Genomic DNA, 13020 nt, shown 5'->3' with positions numbered 1-13020 from the left:
ACCCTACTCCTCCGCCCATAACAATAGCCTCCTCCATCATCATGACACATTCATTGCATTTGATGAATACATCTCTGAGCACTGCTGTACCTCATGGTCAGTGGTCCACACCATAGCCCACACTTTCCCACAGTCCACCCAATGGGCTATGGGAGGACATACAATGTCTGGTAAATGTCCCTGCAGCACCACACAGGACAATTCCAACCCCCGAAAATGCCCCACATCACATCTCTTCCTCCCACTCTCTACCTCCAGCAGCCACCATGGCTACTTTCTCCACACCAATGCCACATTTTCTTCAATTACTAATCACAGTAGTTCATGAATAGAATATCAGTAAGTCCACTCTAATCCATTCTCTATTCCTCCATCCTGTGGGCCCTAGAATGGCCATATCCACTCCACATCTATATCAAGAGGGGGCTTAGATTCCACATGGATGCTGGATGCAATTCTCCTGCTTTCAGGAAATAGGCACTCTTGGCTCCCTGGTGTGGTGGTTGACTTTCTTCATCTCCATGTTAGCTGAGTGGGGTAAGTCCAATAAACCAGAGTGTAGGAGCTGCAAGTCTGTTGAGGCTCAGGACCTGGCTATCACATGGTCAATCCAGAGATTCAGGTTCACTGGGTATAAATTAAACCCCAGCACCAACTACAGTTCCGGTAAAAGTAACAGGAGAGGCTTGTGGACAAAGACCACATCTGAGTCCCGCTCCATCACACAGAAACACAAACTCCAAAGTAGGGCCAACTGACATGGCACTGAACTCCATCTGCCATGACCATAGACCCTGTGGATCTCTGCAGCCCTCAGAAGAACCCATACCTGGGGTTGCATCTACTTTTATCTGTCTCTGGGACTCTGCTGAGGTGTGCATAAGGGCAACCCCTCTGATAACCTCCCAGCTCTTTTTGGCGACTCATAGCCATATAAACTCATTTGTCCTTTCTATTTCCCCCTTTTATTCAGGTCAAAAAGCATTTTTAACTCCTGGTATTATATATAGACTGAGATATTCTGCTGGTCTGAGTTGACCCTTTTATTCAAGTTTCTAGTTACATCATCAACTGGTACTTGGTAGTAATCCCTTGGTGCCAGGGAGGCTCATTCCCAGGAATCATGTCCCACGCTGGGGGAAAGGCAACACATTTACATGCTGAGTTTGGCTTCAAGACTGGTCACATTTGAGTAACATGGAGGCTCTCAGGAGGTAACTCTTAGGCACCCTGCAGCTCTAGGCCTTGTTCTTATTTCAGGTGCACAGGCTTACAAGCATAGTCATTGGTATCAAGAGCTCATTTAGAAGAGATTTTTAAAAATGTATCAGATGCTAACATTGATTTTTCTCTAGGATAAAAATATTTATCTTTAAATATTTCCAATTTCTAAAACTTAACATGTTAATTATTTAATATTTAAATAATAATAACACAAATCTGTTATAAAAACTAGAAGAATGCACATGTATATAATATAAAAGGTGATAGCCCTTCATTCCCTTCCTTTTTTCTTTTCTCCTTTCTCAGTCTTACTCTCTGGAGAATAATCCCTATTATTTATCTAGGGTATCATTCCAGACATTTTTCTCTGCCTTAGTGTTACCAGATATTTTCTAGGTTCTTGACTGTGCTGCAGAGATGAATTTCAAGAGCATATTGGGTGAGTTAGGCCAGGAATTTATTCAGGTGAGGAGGGAAGAGAAATGGGCCTAGGTAGAGAAGGAAGGGGCTGATAAAGAAGGCTGATTTACAGACTATGATTCCCCATTATAGATTACAAATGCCCAGGTTTTACTTGCATAGCCATCATGCAGGCAAAAATGGCTAGAGCAGGATGCAGAAGGCAGGAGGAGTGGTCCAAAGGCAAAAAAGTACATTCAGGCCTTGTACCTGCTTTTTGAACAATTAATTATTCCACCTCTTTACTAATGGCAGGAGAGGAGTTCCAGCTGTTTGCTGTTTTGATTGATTACCTCCCCCCCCCATCAATCCCCCATGACGGCCCAATGATAAAGTCCTTGGGGAATATCCAGGGCTTCTCCTGGCTTCTGAATGAAGTCTTGTACTGAAGGCAGAATCTTGGGGAGGGTCTTCCGCAGCTGTCTTGGGGTTATTGATGTCCATGTGGACTCTCTGCCAGGTTCAAGATCCATCCATTGATTCCCTATCTTACCAGCTGGTTCGTTAGGACATGTGTGTGTATGTATATATGTAAATACATCCTTCTGGGAAAACAAGCCCTCCACACTTAGATTTACTTGAAACTGGGAACATAGGCTTCTCTTTTGTATTCAGAGATTAATTGAAGATGCTATAAAATGCTTTGCATTTGACTTGGGACAAAAAAACATAGAGAAAGAAATACTGAGTGGAGGGCCTGAGGGCAAATAATTCTGTAATGAATTCCATTGATAATGCACTAATGGATTTTAGGGTACAAGCTATGAATTGGCTGTAGAGCAAAATGGATTTATACTGCAATATGAAACCCATTATTAAATCAACTAATCTGTTTATCAAAATTAGCATTAAAATAGGATAGAAAATGTCAGAATATATTTTATGTACTGGGGTACTGTATATCAAACATTTGTTATATTTATGCATATGTATGTTTATATTAGGTCATAATATATATTGTGTATCATGTGCTGACTGAAAATTAATTCTTGTTCTCGGTGTATGTGTGTATGTGTGTGTGTGTGTAATCCATTGGAGTTCAATGCTACCAGTGGAAGATATGGAAGAACAAGTAGGACCTGGAGTGTAAATTAGGCTTATAGAAGACTGGGTTTGAGGATTGGAGAAAATGAAGACTGAAGCATATAGATTATATATTGAATTATACTTTACTGCATTAGCTTACAGGATATATCTCTCACCAAAGGCTACAAGATGGTATCAAGTGGAAGATGCTCCAAGAGTACTGCTTCTCAGATTTCCTGATTCTCTCAGTGAAGATAATCTTGACCCTTGGCTATTATCTTCAGCTTCTGAGGGAAGGTGTCTGCCAAACTGCAGGAAGTGCCAGTTGGGTCTTTTTGAGCTATTTGGACCCCAGTCACATCATAGTAAAGTTCCAGAATAATTACCTATATGACTGAAAAATATTTGCTTTTGGCAAAACTTATCACCAAAAGCTCATATTCAAAGTTTGCTCTTAGTTTCTTGTTACACCACCAGTGTAATACTGTGTCTTGGACCTCAAGTTACATAATAGCAACTAAGCAAAACATACACATTCTCAGCACATTATTTCAATCTTATTGAAGAACCCAGAAAAGTACAGACAATAGAGTTTGCTCTATGCATTTGTCAAGTCAGAAATTCCTAACACTAGATCATCCAAACAGTCCCAGACAAATTGGACTCTCCGGTTCCCCCTGTTCTACTTCCCTTTGCTTTAACTCTAGAGAGAATCTGGGACCATAGTAGCAAGATGCAGAGGAGAGAAGCCCTACTTGAGGAGAGAAGAAGCCAACCACATCCCTTTTACCTCACAGCAGGTATGCCTAATCAATAACAGGTGAAAGCTTCGACTGTAAACAAGATCGAAAGTTTCATTATTGTGAGGGACAGGCTATTATCATTACTAAGGTGAGGCTGTGTTTATTTTTGAAGTAACCAGGGAATCCTATGCAATGGTATGTTGGTATATGTTAACAGCTGACTCTCTGGAGAGGTGGGGGAACCACTACTTTTTAGTGTTTACCCACTCCTGGTTGGAAGCCTCCACCACAACATCACTGAACATGGAGTTGAAAGAGATACACACAATTGACTCTCGTGGGTCAGTATGAACCAGACCTGGCACACCACTGACTGCTCTCCTATGGGTGACCTGAAAAGTCCTATGTCTAGCCTGAGCTCTCATTTAGGCTCAGGGGAAGAACTAGCCCTAAGAATAAATGTAAAGATGGGGAGAACAAAACAAAATTGCCTTTTAACTTCTCACGAACTACTGTTTAAAAAGAGTTGTTTCACTCTAGTATATTAACATGTTTAGCACATGAAGGTTTTACAGCAGGGTAGCTAAGAGGCAGTGAGGGATTTTTTCTCTTCTCTATCTGACAGCACTTCTGATGCTGTTGGAGAACTGACGTGTAAGCTGAACCAGCCTAGTTCTGACTTGCACAGTGGGGAGGACCAGATGCTCTAGAATTGTTCATGGCGTTTAGTTAGGCTAGCATTCATTGATTCTGCCATTTTTCCAGGAACCATTACCACAGCTGTTTGAAGTGAGGTAGAGGAAAGTGATAGATGTTAAGTGATATCCATGAGGCTAATATTGAACATATGTAAAATAATGTCTGAACTCTTCTGGAATTTTTTGGAGGAATTTGAAGATATACTCTAGATTTTTAAACTGCTGATAAAATAAATACTATGTTGTTGATGATGGTGATGATGCTGATAATGGAAACAGTGTTCCTGATGTGGCCTGGGATATTTGTTTTGTTGTTGTGTATTCTTTTATATCGAATTCTGAATTCCTACTTACAACACTTTGTTGTTGTTGTTTTAGCACTGGTACAATTATTTACGCATTTTTATCCCCAGGCCTGATATATTTAATGAATGCCTGATAGTGGTGATGGTGATGGCCAATCCAAAAGGACAAGGGTAGGAGTCTTTTCAGATATGAAAGATGGATGACTTGTCTTTTTTCAGAAGTTTGCATGATCAGTGGTGAAATTTTCCCCTTGGGTAGCTAATATAATTTGTATTATAAACTTTCTGCTACATGCATTCCTAACGTGTAGACCATTTTGGTCTTTTAATTATTAATGCCTTTTTTCAAATTACAATTATTTTCTTAATCCCTGCTCTGCTAGCTGAAATTTTCTGATAGATTGAGTTTTCCTTCTTCCATATTTCATTCATTGTAACCTGAATACCATATAATAATAGAATCCTCTGAACAGCACTTTGCCAATTGCAAAAGTTATCAAATGCTAATGAGCGCTTTTAAATGGCTGTTAACTCATTCTATGTGCCATGACAGTGCAAGAATTATGGACAGCAGTTTTTAGCTGTTATCTGCCCTGGTATTCAGCTCATCAGAGCCTGGGATTCTGAAGCAGCTCCACAGACTCTTTGAAGCAAGGAAGATGGACATTCTGCCTTCACCCTGTCATCGCTTAACACTGCATAGCTGCCTGGCCCTGCAGGAAACCCTTTTATTTACTTTTCATTCATTTCCTTTCTTATGTAGGGAAAAAATAAAAAATATCCATAAAAGTAGCATAGAGACTATAATAGCAAACACCACATAGCAAACACCAGAATAAACATATGTTAGCATTGTGTCATATTTGTGCCTGATTTTTTCAATACAATGAATAAAACATTATAAAGGTGGGGGGTGGGGGGAGATGGGTAAAAAAATGAGCCCTGTAAGTAAGGTATAACTTGTCCTCTTTGGTAAAGAGAAAAAAAGACAAAAATGTTAACTGATTTGGCTAAGGTCAATGGTAGATTGGAGTTCAGGTCTTCTGTCCTGAAATCCTATACTTTCCTCTACAAAATTTAAAGGTTATGCAAAATGTTTACTGTGGAAACAAAATCAATTGAAAAAACTGACACTAAATAACAGTGGAAGCACTATTTCCCCTGTGGTGCCCTCATTGGTTTCCCTCATTATTATTGTGTTATTTCACTTTTTTTCATTGTTCTAATCACTTCTTGCCTTTATTCCTTTAATCAGACACTAAATTTGCATTTTTAAATTTCTTTACTTTTCTAATTTGTCAGCTAATGTATGGGAATAATGCAGGAATCATTCAATTGTCCAGATACATCATTTAAATATTCATATTTACCATTATCATTCTATCTCCACTGGATTCATACATTTTGAAATTAAGCATAATAAAATGACCACTTTAGAATGGTTTCTGTGTAACTGGTATAAACCATATCATCTACCTGGAATACAAATATATTCAGGTCTCTTATTTTTCCAGCTAATTGCTCAAGATGTCCCTTCTGCTCTTCAGGTAGGTGTCTTCTACCTTCTTATTGAGACCGCCACTGCACTCCTCTCCTAAGTTTTCCAGGGCTCTGGGGTTTCCTGAATTCTTAGGAGTTGGGTCTGGTTCCAAATGGAAGGTGGAATGAGAACTAAAGTCAATATGGCCACTATGGCCACTGTATCTACCTCTGTCTCAATCTTGTTATAAACTCTTCCCACAAATCAGATGGACTTTTGTTGTGGGTTGGCCCTACTTATCTGGATCTTGGAACAGTCTACATTTTGTATCCATGATTACAGTTCTTTGAGTGTACTCTAATACACTCAACTATTATTACTTAAGTGTATCATCATGTCAGAGGGACTGGATGGGAATGAGGTAGCAGCCTCTTTAATCTGTTTTGTTAGAACTTGCCTTTCTTGATGAGCCTGCAGATGAGGAGCTGCCTAGGTCACAGCCTAGACCTTTCTTTTTTACCTTTGACACCCTTAGTGAGTTTTCCTCCCCCTGGGGTTGGTATTAGAGTTTCTATGAATAAATGTGGTGTAAAACCTTATAACATTATTCACAATAAGAATTATTTTTCCTGGTTTTTACTAAAGGGGCTAGTTATTTCACATAGTTGTATTAGAGTTTTAGGGAGTATTTTTTAAATTTGTGTTTTTAATTCCTAGATTCAGTCTTAAAAGTAACATTGTAGATTTGCCTGGAATTGCCATCCATCCTCCAGAAAATGGGTATAATTTAATGCTATGAAAGTTCCCTCTAGCTTAGCTGCAAAACCTTGGTCTTGTCTTTTAACTTATTTAGGCTTCAGGACCTTTATTTGTAAAGTGGAAGAATTGGATTAAAATAGCAACCCATTTTAGGGGTCTTTTTGGCTCACAATCCCTTTTTACAGTAATATATCATCGCACTAATTCCCTTATGTTTTCAAAAATCATCATATTATGTGTTGTATAACAAATAAGTGATTTTAAATATTTTAAAAAGTAGATCAATACATTATTACAGATTGCATTCTTAGCAATGTATACAAAAGTCCTGATTTGCTTAGGATAGCACTGGATTTTATATGTTATCCTGGTATAGTTATTATTAGTAACCTTTTCCACTCTCATAACCATTCCTATTTGGATGATAAATTCGTTATTTCATTGTTAAAATACAATATTAGTAATAGTTGTGACATTTAGAAGTTCTTTTATGAATACCAAAAAGAAAAAGATTATATTTTTTAACTAATCCATTCCTATGGGTGTGAGACTCTTTTAACTGGATGACATCAGCCAGGCATGATTCAGGTTGAGTCTCTCTGCCCTCCTGCTGGGTCAGATATAAACAGAGACACAGAGAGAGACACACACACACAGAGGGAAGGAAGCCACCATATTGTTCTGCCATGTGAGAGGGAGGCCTGCAGGAAAACAGAGAATCCCCAAAGGCTGAGAGAGGTCGCTGAATCTGGAACCAGCAGAGCACAGAGGCACAGAAGGAGGCTCTTGGGAGGCTGGACCCCGGAGCAGTTCAAGGTTCAGGAGACCAAACTGCCATATGCCTGGTAGCTCACAGCTAAACTTGGAAAGAAAGCAGAGCAGCAGAGATTGAGAAAGGAGGACAGAGAGAGACAAGTGCTATGCCTGATTGCTCATAGCTAAGGTCTGGGAGCTGGGATCTGAGAGACAGTGAGCCTGGAAGGGAAGGCAGAGACCTAGACAGCTGTCACCATGTGGCAGGTGATTTTGGTGAGAAAGCATATCTGATGGTACCTTGATTTATACTTTTATGGCCTTGGATCTATAAGCTCTTACCCTAAATAAATCCCCTTTATAAAAGCCAACACATTTCTGGTACTTTGCATTGACAGCCCTGTGGCAAAAACTAAGACAATAGTTACAGAAAGACAAATTTGAAATTTTCCCTATTTAACAAGTGGCATTGTCTATTCAATTTAATTTAAATTAACTATTTAACTAAAAGCATTATTTAAGGACAAAAAATATAAAGTGATAGTACTTTTAATATACGTACAAGTTTAAGTACATGTGACAACATCAACAAAACTTCATAAGTTAAAACGTCTTACATTTTTGCTTTAAGAACATGAAGTGTTTTATTTATATAATTTTCATGTTTTACTGAAAGTTGAGTTCAGTGGTAAGATTTATGTTGTTATTTGCCAGTACTAGTTTTTAAGGGATAACATTTTGGAGTGGATAATCTTTATTTTCATTAAATAATAACAACAAAAGCACAACTCCATTATTATTTGCAAAACATTTTCTCTTTGACACTGATTTTTGTAGAACTAGAGACACCTTGTTACACTATATAAATAGTTAAAAATGCAATGTGTGGCCTTGGTAAAGAAAAATGTAAGGGAATCTCTAGAATTATATTTTTAATGTTTCTTGTGAATTTCTATTTCAACATCAATGTTCTATTGTTTCTTGTCTTTAACCAGTGACCCACCACAGATATAAATTAAGCAATGAATAAGAACAAAAACAATTTAAAACTGCGTAATGGTTCAAACCACCCACAGATGGTGTTCTGAGGAAGATGCAGTGAGTGGAGTCTGACTCATGAGCCGTTTACATTCTCAAGAAAGCATCAGGGTTGTCCTCCCTTCCTGTTGGTGGGGCAGGAGCTAGCTGTGGGTCCTCTTGGTAAAAGCATCCACAATCACTGGCTCAGATGCTGATTACTCCAGAATTTGTGTTTAGCTGGTCTGTTACTGCCACACTGCCTCTGTGAGAGCATCACTCTATGGGTACAGTTTTCTCCCACTGTGATTGTTGCTGTCAGCACCACCTTGGCATTTGGAACGGGGAGCCTACTTTCTTGGGCTGGTATACTCCAGCTGTTCTTTTCTCTTAATTTCTCTTAGTAAAGCAGAGATCAGGCGATACATTTCATTGAGAATTTGAGGATGGTTTGTGGACAAAAGAAAGGAAGTATGGCCTATATAAAACATCTTAAAATTACTGCTTAGGTTCCTCCCTCTGTTCTTTAGTGGATAGATCCCCCCTTTTCTTTTACTCTTGGTTGCCAGGGACAGCTCCGCCCTACCCAGTCACTAGAAGTGCTGATACAATACTCTGACTTCAGTGCTGGTCAAGATGAGCTACTAATCCAGAGAAAAGAAAGGTGCCCTTCTTCTCATCAAGGACTATGATCTGTCTCCCAAGCTCTTGGTTCTTGTCTCAGGATTGACCTCTTTGAGGGTTGACTGACAATTGGAATATCAGTCTTCTTCCAGGGATACTTAACTCCTGTTTACCATGGTATATTAAGACCCATGGCTGTATTCAAGTACATTCGTTTCTCAATGTCAGAGCAATTTAGTTTTAAATAAACACTACTTTGAGGATGCTGAAAGTACTTGTTCAAACTTAGTTGAATTCCTTTTCATTTTCTTTTCATTAAAGACTCAAACTTTATTGGAATCTATTCTTCCCATGTAAACTTTAATAAGGTAACTACCCAAAACATCAGTTAATTACCCCCAAACACTTCTTGTTTTCCCATTGTTATATTGCCAAAACAAACAAAAAGGCTATTTTCATGTTCTTTTGTGGTAGAATATGAATTTGGCTAAAATCAGGTAAAATTTGCTTTCATAATATTCTAAGTATGTTGTCTTTTTTGTGGAATGTGTTGTCTGATGAATTTTTAGGAAACAAGTGGCAAGCACAGAATCTTAGAGTCCACCCAATTCATTCTCTTTCTGTGGTAGTTTGAGGCTTTTGTGGACCCCAGAAAATGATGTTCTTCAGTTGGTCCATTCCTCTGGGTGTGAACCTATTGGAAAACTTTGATTAGATTAGCTTCAGGTAAGGGCCATTTAATTAGATTATTCCAGTAAGACTTGGCCCAGGGTAAGTTTTCATCCCCTTACTGGAGTCCTTGGTAAACTGAAATCAGCGGTGCCACAGAACTAGAATCTGAGAGAGAAGACCCCGGGAGCCAGAAGCTGAAATCAAGGGCACACAGAAGCTGAGCAGAAGCCAGAAGCTGAAAGCAATGAGAGACAAGTGGATGCTGCCATGCAGCTGATCACCCATAGCTGCAGCTCAGGGAGAATGCATCTCCTGATGATACCTTGATTTGGACACTTGCACGGCCTCAGAAGTATAAGCTTATAAGTTAAATCCCCATTATAAAAGCCAACCTATTTCTGGTCTCTCTCCTTGGCAGCCTTTAACAAAGTAAAACACTTTCTGATAATTAGCTTCCTTCTACAAAATCTATGCCAAGAGAGTTCTGAGGCTGTGCTGCTTTAGGCTGTGGCCATCAGGACACAGAGGCTGAGATCCTGTGGAGCACACAGAGGAGATGTGTGAGTCCAAGGGAGGATGATAAACTTGTGGACACGTGTGTGAGGAACTATTTTAATATATCGCACAAACTCATGGTCAGTAACTCTTTGTTAATGAAGAGAATGCATATTTATGTCACACTTCCTTTCCACAAAGCAGAGGTCAAAATAATAAGAGTTCTAGGTTAAAGGGGACTGGGTTATGAAAGTGTGCAGAAAACTTAGGGCAGAAGGAAAAAATAAATTGGATTTAGTTGAAAAAAATGTAAAAGAAGAAGCCTAGGCTGGGTCAGGGACAGGGGGAGTTCCAGTACAAGAGTGATGTGATTTGGTCAGTCCAACTCCCAGTGTGTCACTCTGAGATTTGGGGGACTGTGTATGTCTTGGGGCTTCTGTCCCTAAAATACCTTCTGTTTTCTTGCTTATATCTTAAACTTTTCAACAGGGAGCAAGTTCCCCATTACAGGAGATAAAATACATAAACCTGATGTGTGGAAATGAGGCCACAAAATTGTGTCCTGTTAGTCAATTTATTAATAGTTTGTGTAACAATTTTTAGGCCATTATTATGTCTCACCTGGATCATAGCCACAGCCTTCTAACTGGTCCCCTAACTGGGTCCTGTGATTTTTCTGGAATTCAGATTTATTCATGACTCTCCCCTAATTAGACCTTTTAATTGTCCTCCACTAGGCCTTAGGATTGCGTTCAAGCACGTGACAGCAGCACTCAGTGGATGTGGCCCTGGCCTCCCAACCCAATCCCACTTTTGCCACCATTTCTCCAGTCCTCTCCTTCACCAGCTCCTTTCAGTTCTTTGAACAAGAAATCTTTTCTTTTTGTCTCTTTATAGCTGTTGCTCCCTTCCCTCAAATACTTCCCCACCACCCCCACCCCCATTTCCAACCCTGCTCTAATTTAGGTTTCAACTTTGATTAATTTTCTCCTGGAAGTCTTCTGTTCACCTGGAGAGGTGGCATGGCATGCTGTTCTTCACCGTCATAGCCCTTGTGGTGATTGTAGAGGCGATTTTACCTGTCGACCTTCCCCTCTAGGTTGGGAGTTTCTTGGCCTCAGTCTGTCCCTTATACTTAGCTTAGTGCTGCATGGATTAATTGCTCAATAAATATCTGTGATAACCAGATAGACGAACAGATAAATGAATGGAGGAAGCCTTTTCTTTTCTGATAAGAGGAAGGGATCTCAAAAGTAGCCAGAGGGAAGCAGACTTGGCCCAGTGGTTAGGGCGTCCGTCTACCACATGGGAGGTCCGCGGTTCAAACTGGGGCTTCCTTGACCGTGTGGAGCTGGCCCATGCGCAGTGCTGATGCGCGCAAGGAGTGCTGTGCCATGCAGGGGTGTCCCCCACATAGGAGAGCCACACACGCAAGGAGTGCGCCCTGTAAGGAGAGTCGCCCAGTGCGAAAGAAAGTGCAGCCTGCCCAGGAATGGTGCTGCACACACAGAGAGCTGACACAACAAAAAGAAACACAGATTCCTGGTGCCACTGATAAGGATAGAAGCGGTCACAGAAGAACACACAGTGAATGGACACAGAGAGCAGACAAAATGGGGGCGGGAGGGGGGGGGAGCCGGGGAGAGAAAGAAAGAAAAAATAAATATTAAAAAAAAAAAAGTAGCCAGAAATAAATGTGTGGCTGAAGATGAAGGAAGAAACTTTCCCTTACCTTGCTCATCTATAATTTCCTTAAAATAGGCTAGACATCATTCCCCCATCCCCTTGCCTGACCCATAGACTGGTTAGTTTTAAATCTTGCTACCTGTGAAGGCCTCTGCTGTGTGCCTGTTGCCTCTGTCTTACTGTTTTTGCTTTTGTTTTTCCTCATGGATTTCTCTACAAAGGGATTTGTTATCAAAGAATGTTACTCCAAGGTATCACTATAGAATTTGACATAAGTATTTGTTACTTGGTAATATTCAGTGCGCACAGTCATTTAACATCGAAGTAGATCTCATATGTATATTATATATGTAATTTTTATTTACCTGGGACCTTTGAACCAGTAGGAAAAAATAGGCCAGGAAGCTGGGGGCCTGGAGTATGGTCTTTTAGCTACCTTGGTAGCTAACATTAGGACACTAAATTTTCTATATTTGCCTTTAAATAAGTATATTGTCTCTAGAATAAACTGATGCCTTTTTTGAAATTTCACATTGTACAGTTAGAGTGAAATGACATGTCTGGCAATACTGTAAGCTACTCGACAAAATATAGATGCTAAGAAGTATGAAAGGAAGGGTAATAGCCTAGGAGTTTGGAGACCTACAGTCAGTCTTGTTTCTACTACTATGAATTCAGTTTCTTCTACTGCTCTGTTATCCAAAATAATAATGTTTGGTAAAATTAACCCATTAACTTTCTGAAATATTCCAGTTGCCTCGATATGTCCTTCACATTTCACAGGTTGCTGTACTTCAGTCTCTGTTGCAGGCAATGTTGTTTTTCCTTCTTTACCCAATTTGTTTGTGTTCTGTTGCTCCAGATGTGCATCCTCTGCTTTGCTATATCTGTGCAATGTCTTAGAATGGAATGTTTAAATCCCTCCTTTGAACCAGTGCTAGTTAAGAGCTCTTTGTGTGTTTCCCTCCACAGCTATCCAAGACAGTTTTAGGAACCACGTCCTATGGAGCTGTCAGCTGTTATGTTACCCAAAATATTTTTTTCTTTTTCTTGGCTTTTAAATTGATGTTCAGAACACC

General features: G+C 39.7%; 1 long non-coding RNA gene across 2 annotated transcripts in view; it reads left to right on the top strand.

Annotated features, from left to right (window-relative positions):
* LOC139440164 (uncharacterized) overlaps window positions 1-13020 on the top strand; it is a 192237-nt gene that overhangs the window by 125928 nt on the left and 53289 nt on the right. The window lies entirely within an intron of this gene.

This window comes from Dasypus novemcinctus, chromosome 12 (genome assembly GCF_030445035.2).
Source record: "Dasypus novemcinctus isolate mDasNov1 chromosome 12, mDasNov1.1.hap2, whole genome shotgun sequence".
Lineage (NCBI taxonomy): Eukaryota > Metazoa > Chordata > Mammalia > Cingulata > Dasypodidae > Dasypus > Dasypus novemcinctus.
This window is presented reverse-complemented; position numbering and strand designations above follow the sequence as displayed.